The sequence below is a fragment of the Balaenoptera ricei genome, chromosome 11 (genome assembly GCF_028023285.1).
Source record: "Balaenoptera ricei isolate mBalRic1 chromosome 11, mBalRic1.hap2, whole genome shotgun sequence".
NCBI lineage: Eukaryota > Metazoa > Chordata > Mammalia > Artiodactyla > Balaenopteridae > Balaenoptera > Balaenoptera ricei.
The window spans coordinates 97,228,280-97,243,462 of NC_082649.1; the positions used below are offsets into that span (position 1 = coordinate 97,228,280).

General features: G+C 36.2%; 1 protein-coding gene across 6 annotated transcripts in view; it reads left to right on the forward strand.

Moving 5' to 3' along the window:
- Nucleotides 1-15,183, forward strand: part of GRM7 (glutamate metabotropic receptor 7) — a 788,856-nt gene that overhangs the window by 23,800 nt on the left and 749,873 nt on the right. The gene's annotated exons all lie outside the window — the stretch shown is intronic.

The window sequence follows — 15,183 nt, forward strand, 5'->3', positions numbered from 1 at the left end:
AATCTCCCCCTCTTTTCCCCACCCGCCCCCCAGCCCCTGGCAACCAGTTTTCTACTCTCTATTCTATGAGTGTGGCTTTTTTTCTTTTTAGATTCCATATATAAATGATATCATTCGTATTTATCTTGTCTGGCTTATTTCATTAGCATAATGCACTCCTGTTTCATCTATATTGTCACAAATGACGGGATCTCCTTCATTTTTTTAAGGCCGAATAATATTCCATTACCTCTTAAATGAGTGACTTTTGGTACATTGTTTACACTTTCTAAGCCTCAGGGTTTCTTCTGTAAAAAAAAAAAAAATATACTAACAGGTTATTTTCTGATATGTGGAATGTTTGTTGAATCAAGAAATAATTAGTTGAGATCATAAATGTGACACTTAGCACTGTATTAAGATTTATTAATACTCTCCCTGTTAATTTTTACAATAAATTGTGTAATAAGTAACAATAATAATAGTACTAGTAGTAGTTTTAGAAAATGCATAGGATGTGCCAGGCATCATATACTGTACTGCCCTCCTTCATTTGTACCACAAGTTACATGTGGATATCATCTTCTACGTTTTTTCCTTTAGAGAAAATTGAAGCTCAGCAAGATTGAGTAGCTTTCTCAAGATGTGAACTCAGGTCTGAATCACTCCAAATATAGGTTCTTAATTACTCCATGTCTTTAATTCCACATCTGCATTTGTTGTTGTTGTTTTTAACTTTCCAAGCATCTGATCTGAAATTCCTTTCTCTTTGGGGAATTTTCCACTTTGCGGGTCTTGGTGAGAAACAGAGCCTTCCTCCCGTTATACAAGCTGAACATGTCAGATACACTGTTTACTCTCATGCTCAGTCTCCCTTACAGATGGAAAACAGTCGGGCGACCTCGGGTTGGCCAACTGCACCCCTCTCTTGGATTTTGAATTACAAATAAATGAGGTAAAGAAGCAAGGCCAGCAGTGCTGGGTCAACCTCCTGTTTCCTGTTCCTGCTTGGTAGCAAGGCCAGCTAGGACTTACAACATCACTTTGGCCTGATCCTATAATTGTAATAGCATAGCCTTGGCTTCCGGTTGTTTAGTCTGCTTCTAGTTACTGAGACCTAACCATAAACTTCCAAAAGTTTCCTTTTCTGCTCAAATTAGCCATATCTGGTTCCTGATGATTACAAATAAGACCTTTCCTGATATACAATGGTGACCTACTTATCCAGGCAGGTGTAACATCGTCCTGGCAGGGACAGAGGGCAGGCAAGTTCCTTGAACAGCTGAACAAGAAGAAAAAGACCTAAGAAGGAAGAATTGAAGCCAGTTCTGCTTGTGTTATAATTTTACCCGCAGCTGCCTCTGTTTCACAGACCACATGCTAAGGACCATGTCCCTTCCCCTATAACAGATGAGCAAAGTAGACCCAGGCCTTCCAACCCAGAGACCAGCTGAGCTGTACCGTGGACAATCTAGGATACGAAAGACTTCACTCAATGTCTTTGTCACTTGACACATTGTTCCTCTCTTTGGGAAGTGGCTTCTTTGTGTGACAGGAATATGCTAAACCAAGACGTAAATAGACAGAGGTGAAAGATGCCAAAATAAGCTACAGAAAAAAAGGCGTAAGGACTTATATTTTCTGTTATTTGAAGGTGTTAAGACCCCACATAGAATATGAGTCCTTTAAAGGAAAGTTGTGAATGGCCCAGGGAATGTTGAATTTCCATGTGGCAATATGTTCGTGATCAGTTATGATGATGATGATGATGGTAGCATCAATAGCATTTATCGGTGTTTCCTGGGTGAAAGGCACTTTATCCTAGTGACCTTTTATCCCCATGACGACCCTGTGAAGTAGGAAATACTGTTTCAGCATCTTCAGGGTTTTGTTTTGTTTTTTTTTTTTAATTAGGAATTTACCCTAGATCACAATTGGGTGGTAGAACAACCAGAACTGGACACTAGCCTTTCCTGAATTCCCAGAGTGTGATCTTAGCAGTTGTATTGCCTGATGCAGAGCCATTTAAATGTTGCCAAAGCAATGAAACATATACCTATTTCTAACAGATTCTAACTCAGAAGCTCTGGGGTTAAGTGCAGAGCAGTTGAGTGTGATTGTCTTTACAGACAGGAGGTAACTTAAGAGAAGTTGTTTAAAAGTATATTTGCATATTGCACTACACTGTCATATCTGTGATTGGTTAGCTATTGAGTAACTAACACAAATCCCAATCCCATCTCTAATCTCACTCATCTCTTGTATAATATTTGACCTAATTGAGGCAGTTTTTTTTTTGTTCTTTCCCACAAACACGAATCGAACATCCAAAACATGCTTACCATTTGTGAGTATATTCTCTTAGTTATTTAGGAGTTGAGTAAGAGTGAGAGAGAAAAAGACACATAAATATGAAATACGGTCATCATTTTTTTTGTATCCTTTATGTTGTTAATCCCTCTTAGCATTTACTACCATTCACTCGTTTGTATTATTTGGGGTATAGCAGTTTATTCACACAGCATTTTTACACATGGCTTATCATTTGTATTCTATTTTAATAACACTAATAATTATAGACTATTGACAAACTCATCAGACCCTACATATTCATTTCAAAATCATGAAAATAAGGTGGAAAATGAGGTGTAAAGTGGAAAATCTATGTGTATCTTTTCATTGGTGGGATGAGGAGCTACCTGAATATCACTCCTTTAGCTTTTCCTTCAAATGGTGCACTTTTTCCTCCATGCATAGGAGTGACTTCCATTAAGTAAACAGTAGTCTTCAGGGCAAACCTAAGAAGTAGAAACAGGAGAACTTTTCAGTTAAAATCAAACATACTTTTCTTCAGTAATGAAAAAAAAAAATTCTTCATGAGAAGTTCAACCACCATGAGTTCCATGGTGAAAAACTTTCCACTTATAGATGCAACTTCCCACAGAATTCTGAGAAATGTCGTTAGTAGAGAGGGGTGTTGCATACACCTGTTTCATTTCCCTCTGACTTTTCCTCCTCCTTTCTCTATTGACATTAAAATCTATAGTGAAAGCACATAGTAAGCAGTCTAGGACAATTGATATGACATTTAATCTAAATCTCCAAAGTGTATTTTAGATGGGGATGCTGTGAGAGTCACAGGAGGGAAAAAAATCTAGAATTATTCTTATGTGATCAAATGTACTAAAATAACAAAAGCAAATCTTATTTCTAGCTAATAAAATAGCATTCCTTATATGATGTCATATTATGGCAGAAAAGAAACATATGCGTCATTTTCTTCTATATTAAAACTGCTAAGGAGTGGGGGGACCAATGAACTAAATCAATTGTTTTGGGTTCAAGTTGTAGTTTTTAGTAGCCATCCTTCTTAGGAAGTTTTCGGAAGCAAATGTACTTCGTTTACTATCACCACTAAATATGCAGTTGTGTAGATTTGTGAAAAAAAGTATTATCAAATATATATACTTTAAAATGATTTGTGTAAATGTATTTATTCATATTATTATTCTCCCTAAGTAAATCAAAATATACTATATACTATGTTTTTCTTCTATAGCTTAAAAGGGGAATGTATGTTGAAACTTATTCAAATATTTATTAGGTGTCTACTAAGTGCCAGGCACTCTACTAGGCAGTAGAGATTTTGTATTAGAGGTGGAAAATGTCCTTGACCTCCAGAACTGATACTCTTGTAAGAGAAATACTGGGTCAAACTAAGTCAACAGTTTCTTTGCTACACAGCTTTTTACGAGTCTTGTGAATTATGAGTCTCTGATAAGGAGATGTAGTGAACAACAGATCCCATATTTATTTGAAATCTTTTCCTTCATGGACTGTCTCATAGGATTTGTGATCCACTGAACACACTTTGAGAGACACTAGTATTCTGCAGTGGTTAGTTAATTGTTTTCTATTAAGCAACTATATACTGAATCCATGACATTATTCTGGATTTTTTGGAGGATACAATGGTGTACATGGCCACTGTGATGATAAGGGGGTCCAGTTTAGTTAGGAAGAGAAGCCACAGGAGTTATAACTTAATGTAATGAAGAAATACACACACATATACATATATTTATATGTAAATTACTATTTATATAGTATACAATGTCTTCTGAAGAAGAGAGAGTTTTCAACTTGGGATCTCACAGGAGGTTTCACAGAGAAGGTAGACCCTGAGCTGGGCAGAATTTCAGTAAGTTAATTTGGTTCTGACTGTACGATAAAATCAGGTATTTGCACTGGTCAATCTGACCTTGATGGAACAGCATTCCATTTGCAGGGAATAGTGTGATCAAACATGCAGTGGTGGAGATTACCAGATTGTAATATTCCAGTACCTGGAAAGTGTTGAAACATCTGCTTTCTCCACGGTCTAGAAAAGTGAATCTCAAGTGGAATGCAAGTATAAGGGAGGCCAGTGCTCTTTGCTTTGTACATTGCTTTGATTCTACAACATGCAACAATGTAGTAATCTGTTTCAGATTGTCATTATTCAAGAGGGTTCTTAGTAACAGGAGTGGAAAGGAAGACCTCTCTTCCTGTGTTTCTGACCTATGCTCTTGAGCCAGAAAAGATACCAACATCACTGACCTGACCTTGTCTCAGGTATCTATCAGGTATCTACTAGAATCATTCTAGTGAAAGGTAACTAGAAGTCCAAAGGACTTAAAAGATACACTATAACTTTTGTATACTTTATACACCTGGTAAAACAAAAATGTCACCTGAGTGGTCCCCTTCCCTAGAAATACCAGTATGTTTTTCCAGTGCATGGCAGAATTTTGCAGGTAAAACTGGGATAAAGGTGAAGAACAGTCTTAAAATTCTAGTCCTTGAACAGCACCTAACACACAACAGGTTTTCAATAATCTTAGCAACAATATTCACAAATAATGACCATCAACATAACTGCTCTTTTGTGCCAAAATACATTACCATATTACTTTTTTTCCTTCAGCTTTACAACTTGGGTTCTATTATTGTTTCCATTTTACAGATTAGGAAAGTGAGGCTCAGAGATGCTAAGTCACTTGGGCAAGGTCACAGAGCTTGTAGGAGATAAACCTGTACCCTTACTGTTGGATCCTACAAACCAGACCATAATTTAAGTCGTTCAAAATATACCTCAAAACATTTGAGTAAATTAATGAATAAATCCTCATAGTCAGACTGACCAGATCATTATATTAGGTTCAGCTAAGTGGAGGAATGTCATAATAATAGTTGGACAATTAATACACTAATTTACTTCCATTGAATTTTCTAAATGATGTTTAGCTGGTGGTTTCGTGATTATAACCATCGAATAAAAACAGACATATTTTGGTGTTTGGAATAAGATCTCATATTGAGTAAAATACATATCTATTCCTAGACCTATATGATGTGAGTAACAGATGATATTGAGATGCCATCTAGAAGTACTCCTGTTCAGTTCATCATGTCAGCCCAGCCAATAATTTTAGAATGTTCAGAGTGGATAATATGTGCAGCCATAAAGCATGTTTCTAATCAATGCAAATAATATTTTTCCTATGCTAAACCCAGAGTTAAGTTATAACATGCATCATAAGATTAATGGGCCATTTTTTTCTTCATCACTTTGCTAAATTACTTAGTTTGGGAACCATTCAGAAGGTTGTGAATTGGAGCTGAGCAGTAGGAGTGAGACTGTGCCTTTGATGATGAAATTATTTCCACCCCGATCCCTACTTCTACCTTCTTGGGAAAGAAGGCAACATTTCTTCTAGAAAAAGTCACAGGTTTATAAGCTGGCTTGTATAATAATACGTTTGGAGGAATATTGTGTCTTTTAAGCAGAGCCTATCTCGGCATATAAAATATTTTTTACCTACCATTTAATGAAATTAAGACTCACTTTGAGGCTAGGTCTTTTGCCATTTGACTCCTGGATCACTTCTATGAATATATTTTTTTCTTGAGATGAAGTGTGAACCCAATATAGTATCCATCATTCAGTCTATCTGTGTATCTGATGTACATCATCTGAAGCACAAGCTCCCTGAAGCCAGGCACTTTATCTGCTCTAACAGTGTAGCCCTGATCCTTAGTGTCTAGCTTTTGGAGATTCTTAATAAACATTTGTACTGAATAAGGTATGTATATGGTGAGCAAAAGTTGGCTTCCCATTTTAGAGTCAAGAGTATCCCACTCATGTTCTGTGAACACTGGATAGCAGAATCTTACTATGTTATTTTTCAGTTCCCTTTGCAAGTTTCCTGAAAGGGCATTCCTGTCCTTAGAATGTCCATCTCCTCCCATCTTCCTGGAGAATAACTCTTCTTTCTTAAATACTTAGTCCCATTATTGACTCTTTAAGATTGAATTTATTACCTCCTTACAAGCAGAAAAATGCAGTGCTTTTTTTTGACATTTATCACCAGAAAATTATTCTAATGCCTGAAATTCTGGACCTAAAATGCCTGGACTAGTGGTTCTCAAAGTGTGGTACCCAGACCAGCACATCAGCTGCACCTAGGAATTTGTGAGAAATGAAAGTCGTGGGCCCTGCTCCAGACCTACAGACTCGGACACTCTGGGGCTGGGGCCCACTACCTGTTTCAGCAAGCTCTCCTGGTGATGCTGATGCATACGCACGTTTGAGAGCCACTGCTTAGACCTAGAACTTAAGGTTTAAGCTTTGGACAGAGCTGAGTCCTAAACACTACTAAGACACTGGAGCGACCATGGACAAGTTACTTCTGGGAACTTCTTACCATCTGTGTGCCTTGCTTAGCTAATAGTGATTTAATTAATTAGAATAATGCACACAGTGTACTCAAGAGAGTAACCAAAGCATACTTTACGTTCCATAAATTCTAGCTGTTTACCATTATCGTCAATCAGAGCTTACTGACACATCCTGAAGACATCCTTCTAATAAGTGTAATAATGTGGCTTGTAAAATTAACAGCTTAGAAGAGCATATTACGAAGTTCATCAGACAGGGTCTCAGCAGGAAATCAGGGGTACATCAATAAGGATAAATTGAGCCCAATGTAGAGAATCAAGAGATAGTGTAGTGCCCTGGGTTCAGTAAAAGCGTGGCTACTTTATAGGAGAGGAAGGAGAAAGGAAGCCTTGCTGGAGAGAGAGCCCTCCCCAAAGATGCTGTGATGCCCCACAGAGAATCACTATACGTTAGTTGAGGGGTGCAGCCAACTCCCAGCAACTTGGCAAGAATTAATACCCTAACTTCACTCCCCTCCTTCATTCCCTACAATCTCCTATTGGTACTCTTCATTGGTGAGCCAAACAGAAGCCAGAGCAAGGACACTTACTAAGATAGGCCATGCAAGCCATCCGTATAGAGTTGGGTGGAGAAAGGATCTGGAAGGGCAAATAGGACATATTTCCCACAGGTGGTGAGCGAGCTGTAAAATCACTCGCCCTTCTAACATCATTGCCATTGCAGGAGCACGGAGGAGCAAGTGGTTAGTTCTGACTTGGCAGATTCAGGAGACTTCAGGACAGAACTGGTATATGAGTTGGGCTTTAAAGGTAGATTTGAGTTTTAATGGAGAGTATGGAGTAAGAATTGGTGAAGAACCAAGGGAAAGGGAGATTCATTGCAAATGGAGAAAAGAAAAGTGGCATAAAGACAAGAAAAGTCAAGATATATGGAAGAGATAGCAAATACTCTGCGTGTGACTGGAGCAGAGAATGGGTAGACGAAGGCTGGAAGTTAAGGTGAAGTCAGACCTTGAATAACATTAAAGTTTCCTCCTTTAACCTCAATTTCTACCTTCTACTCCCTTCATTAAGATTGGAAAATTAAAAGTGAATTTGACTGGGTTGGTGACAATGGCAGTATAAAGCAAAGAGAGGAGAATAAGAGTAAAAAATTTAGTAGTACCTTGGGAAGCTGGGTAAATGATGGGTGGTGGTGTCACATCAAAGCATGGGCAAGTGATTGTGACAAATATAGGCTTATTTCTTGACTATATGACTTCAGTTAAGGTGCTGAAGCCCTCTAGGCTGCAGTCTCCCAACCTGTAACATGGGGATAAAATCTCGCTTCCTCCAAGGTTTCTGTGAGGATCTAATGAGAAATGGAAGTAAGAGTTGAGTCCGGTAATCAGTTCTTAATACATATAAACTAATGTGATGATAAGGGTAAGAATACCTGCTACCATTTATTGAATACTTATTATGTGTCCAATATTGTGCTAGTGCATTTACGTATCTTTTCTCACTTAGCTTTCTTTTCTCTTATCTCCCTTTCTATAGGCAAGAGATAACTGATGACTCAGTTATGAGGAAACCCAGTTGTCAGGAAAATGTCAGAGGGAAAATGTACCAGAAAGTTAATTCCTAATGGATCTGTCAGCCTTAAACAGCGCATGTCTGTGCTAAAATGTGTAAAATGTCTGTGCTAAAACTACTCAATTGGACAAGTTTTGATAAAATATTAACTTAATGAATAGGCATAAACAGCTTGGAGCTTTTTGGAGGGTATGTGGTAACATTAGTATTGGTGTGATGACTTTTGGAAGTTCTATGGTATCTAGAAGTCAAAAAGAAGACCCGGAAAGGGGGAAAACTCTCTCTGAAAGTTATTGGGGAAGTCTGGCTAGTAAGACTCCAAAAGGGAGAATCAGTAAGAGGCCAGATTATTCATAGGCCTTCTAAGAATGTGTCCATGAGAAATATTTACAATGATTGGATGCCAGAATAAAGGAGAACACTGGCTTCATAAATGGTAACTTATTTTATACAAACAGGCTAATGATAAAAATAACGAAAATCTGATGGATTTTTGAGAGTTTCGTTGACCAAACTGAGACAAAAGTGCATACAGCTAGATGCTCATCGTTTTAATCAGTTCACTTTGGAGTCAAGCAAAGATAGCACCTGAAATGGTAAGGGACTTTTATGCAAGGTCACAAAGATTTTTGGTGGTGCATTTGGGATATAAACCCATTTCCATAAGAATTCTTTCAGAAGTCAAATGTTTGCTTGTTCAAAATAGCGTGAACTTACTTCTAGGAAAAGTTCCTAAGAACAAAATAATTTGAGTAATGAAGAACACTGATGTAGCTGTTAATTTAAGAACCCAGAAATAGAGGTAAAGAGTAAAGCAATTATGGGTTAAGAGTCTGCATAAATTCCCCTGGAAGGGGGATACGGTCAGAGATGGCAATTTGAAAACTGTGAGTCACCAAAAGTAAAAGTTTAAATTACAAGCTGTTTGGGGGTCTTCAAGAGAGATGTTATAGATTGAACAACAACAGCAGCAAGGATAAAATATAAGGCTGTCATGTAGACTGCAGCCTGAAAAGAAAGCATTGCAGAAAAGCCACATCATCCTGAATTTATATTTCCATGTATTTGAACGGATTGGAGAGCAGTAAAGTTGTTTTAAAAGCGAGTGATTTAAGTCAGCCAGCTTGTGAATAATACGAGATATTTTTGCATTTACATTTATTTATGTCCATAAATAACGAACTTTAACAATGAACAAAATCCATAATCCTGATAATGCTAAGAAAATTGGAAAGATACCTTTACCTTGAAAAGACAGGATAAAGAAGACAGCATAGAAATTTAGGGAGATTGCAGTTTTGGAAAAATTATATTAACATTTATTAGCTGCTGTGGCTTTGAAATGTGATGATTTAAAGAAGGAAGTAGACTGTTGGTTTCTAAAAGGTAATGTGTTGGCTGAAAGAGAAGAGAATCTTGTTGAGACCTAAAGTGTTCTTTTTAGGACATATTTCAATGTCATTTCAAAAAATAAACACATTTCCCATAACAAAGCAGTGAGGTTAATGGAATAATGCAGGTGAAAGCTTTTTGGCCCAAAGGAGTTCCATCAGGGTAAAATATTACTGTTTAACACACCATGACCCAGGCCTGTGAGTGCCAGCACAGTGGCTGTTTTTACAAGATCTGGTCCAGTATTCACAGTAGTTCTGGCCTTAGCACTAGGCAAGGATCATTCTGTTTGTATCTTCCCGATTGCTTCCTCTAGAGAAATGGGATAATCCCTCCTCTTCTAAACTGGAAAGTAGTTTCTTCACTCAATAAAACTAAAGTTTATTCTCCAGGTTGAGCTTTTCCAACTCTTAGAGGTCTAAAATGAATGATATGAAACATACTATATTTGCATCTATTTTTATTTAAGAGTTATCTAAGGAGATTTATCTAATTAAATAGGAATTTCCTTACAGATGCCAAAATAAACAATCAACAAGTTTTCTTTAAAAATCATACATATTATATAACAAGATCCACCTAAGAGTTAAAATGTAAGTAGGTATACAATTTAACTATTTGAAGATAATTTTTCTTCTTACCACTGAAGCAATAAGCAGCTAGTAGTACAATTTGGGGAAAACAATATTTCTGGCTTTTGTTTGTTTTATTTTAGTTTGTGATATTCATGAGATCTTTTGTGAAGCCTTTGGGTATATAGTAAAATTAATGGGTTTTTAACTTTGTATTGACTCGTATTTTTGTAGGTTTTAATTTTTTCTTTTGGCTTTAATCTATACTTTTACTTTTTCATTTAGAAATAATTTATTTTTCTCAGGATTGCAATCTCAGTGCAATCCTCTACTTTTCTATTTGTTGGACGTTCTCTTAGACTTCTACATTTTTGTCTAGTTAGTACATTTCTAGTTTTTTATACAATTGATAAGAACTCTTTAATCTTATGAATTCTTTATATTTTCTCTTTGGAGACAAGATTTATAGGGATTTCCTTGGGCTTAAGCTAGATAGAAAAACAAACTTGCATACGAAATGTTGAAGGCTTTGTTACAAAGTGAGTTAACATTATATGTATATTTGAAATAATCTATGTATTTCAACCAGAGCACCTAGCTGTTAACCTCCAGATTAATATCTATCATAAAATATGTACATGCTTCCAACACATGGCATTGCCTCGTATTACTGCATGTCCAGGGGAAATTGTTTTGTCTTGTAGCAAAAGGCATTAGCTCTTTGCACTTTTTTTTTTTTTTTTTTAATGACAGCTATCCAAAAAGCAAGCTGAACCCTCCTATATGAGGACAGAAAAGGACAATTTTTAGACAGGTCTAATATGCAGTTGTACCTTTCAGTCACTTAGAGAGAAGGCTTAGACCCCTGAAGCCCAAAGTCACAGGGTTTTTAGGATTATGGTGGTATATACCTCCAGTTTATAGAAAAAAAATTGCGTTGTAGAAAATCCAAGTTAAATTAGGACTAAAATACAAGTTAAATCTAGAACTAAAGTTTTACTGCCCCAAATACTTGTAAACTCTAGGTTACTGCTCTGTTGTCCATATTATCAGTTGCAAAATATTCAACTTAGTCTTTCAATGCTAATAAGAACATAAAAATGCATTATGTCTAAAAGCAGAACATGATTGCCAAGCCAGATCTGCACATTATCTGAGAGTTTGGGGGGCCACCCAAGCGGCATTTACTTGTTTGCTACTGACCTTCAGTTAGACTTGCTCAAGAATTGTTACAATGTAGTAACATACACCCATATGTACTGTTGAGTTTATTGAAAACACATGCCAACGTGCACACACACACATATACACCAGCACACCAGCACGCACCTACTCTAGAGCCTAGAATTTTAAGAGTCAGAACTTTTTATTTGCTTCTGGATTAAGATGGACCCTGTATTTCCTCAGCATGCTAATTAGAAACTCTATAAACAATTCAAAACCAGCTTCTTAAAATTCTGTTTTTAAAAAATTGATGTTAAATATTATCCCCAGAGAGTTCTACTCTGACTTTTCAAATTGTTTTTTTCTCCCATCATGGGATAAACAGTTGGGGTTTCTTTTTGTTTGTTTTTTTATCTCTCATTGTAAAAAATTCTATCTTAAAAGCTGATTTATTATTTCTTCCTTAGCATGGATGACATGGGAACAAAGATGATATTTCATCAGTCTTGTTTTTATTTAAGTTGAAAGGTTATGTATTTCTACTATCTACTGCAATAATGCTAAATATTTTTATAATGCTTGTAAATCTTATGAGATTATTTTTTTTTAGTTTGTATTTAAGGCATTTACTCAAAAGGGACCATATGCCTCAGTTCATGTTACTCTATCATCAATGTGTATGGTCACTCTATTTTCTAATACTTTAAGATTGGTTTTGGCCCTGACGTTCCTCTGCCAGATTTATTTCTTTTATTTCCCCCTGTATAGCACCATTTGGGCCATTTAATATGTAATTTCCCAACTCATCTTTCATAGTTATTTTAAACATATGTATATATTTGAAATACTGAATTGTTTTGTATTTTCTAATTTTTGCAAAAGTAGTATCGACTAAAAATCACATCCTATTCTTTTATTTTTTTCTACACAAAATTATTGTTTTAAAATTTGTCTGTGTTGCTCCTTATAAATTATTGTTTCTGGCCACTGTCTAATATTTCACCATATGTTAATACAATGTTTTGCTTATCCATTACCCTGGTGATACATACTTAGGCTATTTTCAACACTTTGTGTCCACCATAAAGCGTTAATACACTCTTTCCACATGTCCCCTTGAGTAACAGTGCAGAGTAACAGCGCAGCCATGGAATGGCTGAGGTAGAAGTCATACATATGCCTTATTTCACAGATTCCTCCCCAGAATAGCTGTACCATTTTCCCCTCACCAGCAATACTTGGAATTTCTCTCTTGCCATATCCTTTGTCACCACATGCTGTTAATTTGCATTTTTAAAAATTAATTAATTTATTTTTGGCTGCATTGGGTCTTCGTTGGTGCACGTGGGCTTTCTCTAGTTGCAGCGAGCGGGGGCTGCTATTCGTTGTGGTGCACAGGCTTCTCTTTGCAGTGGCTTCTCTTGTTGCGGAGCACAGGCTCTAGGCACGCGGGCTCAGTAGCTGTGCCTCCCGGGCTCTAGAGCGCAGGCTCAGTAGTTGTGGTGCACGGGCTTAGTTGCTCCACAGCATAATTTGCATTTTAACTTTTGGAAGTTTGGCATGTGTGGATTCATATGAAATAAGGTGTTTTAATTCTGCATTTCTCTGATTCTAGAAAAGTTAGGTCTTCATATACTTTCTTGCTATTCATGTTTTCCATTCTGTGAATTGCCTATTCATGACCTTTGCTCATTTTTCTACTGAGTATTCTGTGTCTTTAGAGATGTAGAAGTTTTTGTATTCATATGTTGAGTCCTTTATTGGGTTTTAGATAAAGTATATGTCTTCTACCCATCAATTGTTTTTCAGTCTAACTTTGGTATCCTTTATTGTACATAAAATTCTAATTTTTTATTAAAGTATAATTGGTTTACAATATTATGTTAATTTCAGGTGTACAACATAGTGATTCAATATTTTTATAGATTATGCTCCATTGAAAGTTATTATAAAATATTGGCTATATTCCCCATGCCCTACAATATATCCTTGTATCTCATTTATTTTATACATAGTTCTCTGCACTTCCTAATCCCCAGTCTGTATCTTGCCCCTCTCGCTTCCCTCTCCCCACTGGTAACCACTAGATTGTTTTCTGTATCTGTGAATCTGTTTCTGTTTTGTTGTATTCATTCATTTGTTTTATTTTTTAGATTCTACTTATAAGTGATATCATTACAGTATTTGTCTTTGTCTGACTTATTTTGCTAAGCATAATACTCTCCAGGTCCATCTATATTGTTGCAAATGGCAAAGTTTAATCATTTTTTATGGCTGAGCAGTGTTCCATTGTTTATATATGCCACGTATTCTTTACTCATTCATCTGTTGATGGACACTTAGGTTGCTTCCATATCTTGGCTATTGTAAACAATGCTGTTATGAACACTGGATGTGGGTGCGTGCATCTTTTCAAATCGGTGTTTTTGTTTTCTTCAGATATATACCCAGGAGGGGAATTACTGGATTATATGGTTGTTCTGTTTTTGTTTTTGTTTTTTTTTAACGTCTTTATTGGAGTATAATTGCTTTACAATGGTGTGTTAGTTTCTGCTTTATAACAAAGTGAGTCAGCTATACATATACATATATTCCCATATCTTCTTCCTCTTGTGTCTCCCTCCCACCCTTCCTATCCCACCCTTCTAGTGGCTACATCAGTTAACATTCCCACCAACAGTGTACCAGGGTTCCCTTTTCTCCACATCCTCGCCAAGGCTTGTTATTTTTGTTCTTTTTTATGAAAGCCATTCTGACAGGTGTGAGGTGATATCTCATTGTTGTTTTGATTTGCATTTCCCTGATGACTAGTGATGTTGAGCATCTTTTCATGTGCCTGTTGGCCATCTGTATGTTTTCTTTGGAAAAATGTCTATTCAGCTCTTCTGCCCATTTTTTATACTCAGATTTTTTATATTAATAAATTTATAATTTTAATATAGTTAAATTCATCACTTTTGCTTCATGCAATGTATGCTTCTTTTTTTTTTCAAAGATCTATTTCATCTCTTAACCTGAAATCACAAATATATTACCTTGTAATTTCTTTTATTCTCTCTAGATTTTATTTTTCACATTTAGATATTAAAACTACTGTATTTTAGTTTTGTACATTAGGTGGAATTATATAACATAATGGTTAATAGAATGATTTCTGTGGGGTTTAAGTTCCAGCTCCACCATGTACTTCTTAGGCTAGTCATTTTATCTCTCATACCTCAGTTTTCCCACCTGTAAAATGAGGATAATAGTTTATGCCTTGTGGATTTTTTTGTGAAGATTAGGTGAGCTATATAGGACTGGGTACAACATAAGTGATATCACTAGGTTAGGATCCAGTCTCATATCTCTTTTTAAAATGAAACTGTTTCCCCAAAAGCTGTAATTCAACTTCCTCCATTGGACTATGATTCCATCTCTTTCATGTGCCAACCTCCTATCTGTATATAGCTCTATTTCTAGGCCACCTGTTTGATTTGTTTTCTTGTTTGCCATTTCTTCCAAGGGCATCACACAGTTCTGATCTATCATGACTTCCCAATATATCTTAATGTATAGGGCACATTCTCCATTTTGAGCTTATTTTTCAAAACTACCTTAGTTGTATGGAGAACTTTATTCTTCCAGATATACTTTATTTTATTTTAATTTTTTTAATAGGAGATAGAGCAATCTGCTCTTTTTTTTTTCTTTTTTTTTCTTTTGGCTGCATTGGGTCTTCATTGCTGCATGTGAGCTTTGTCTAGTTGCAGCGAGCGGTGGGGCAGGAGGCTACTCTTTG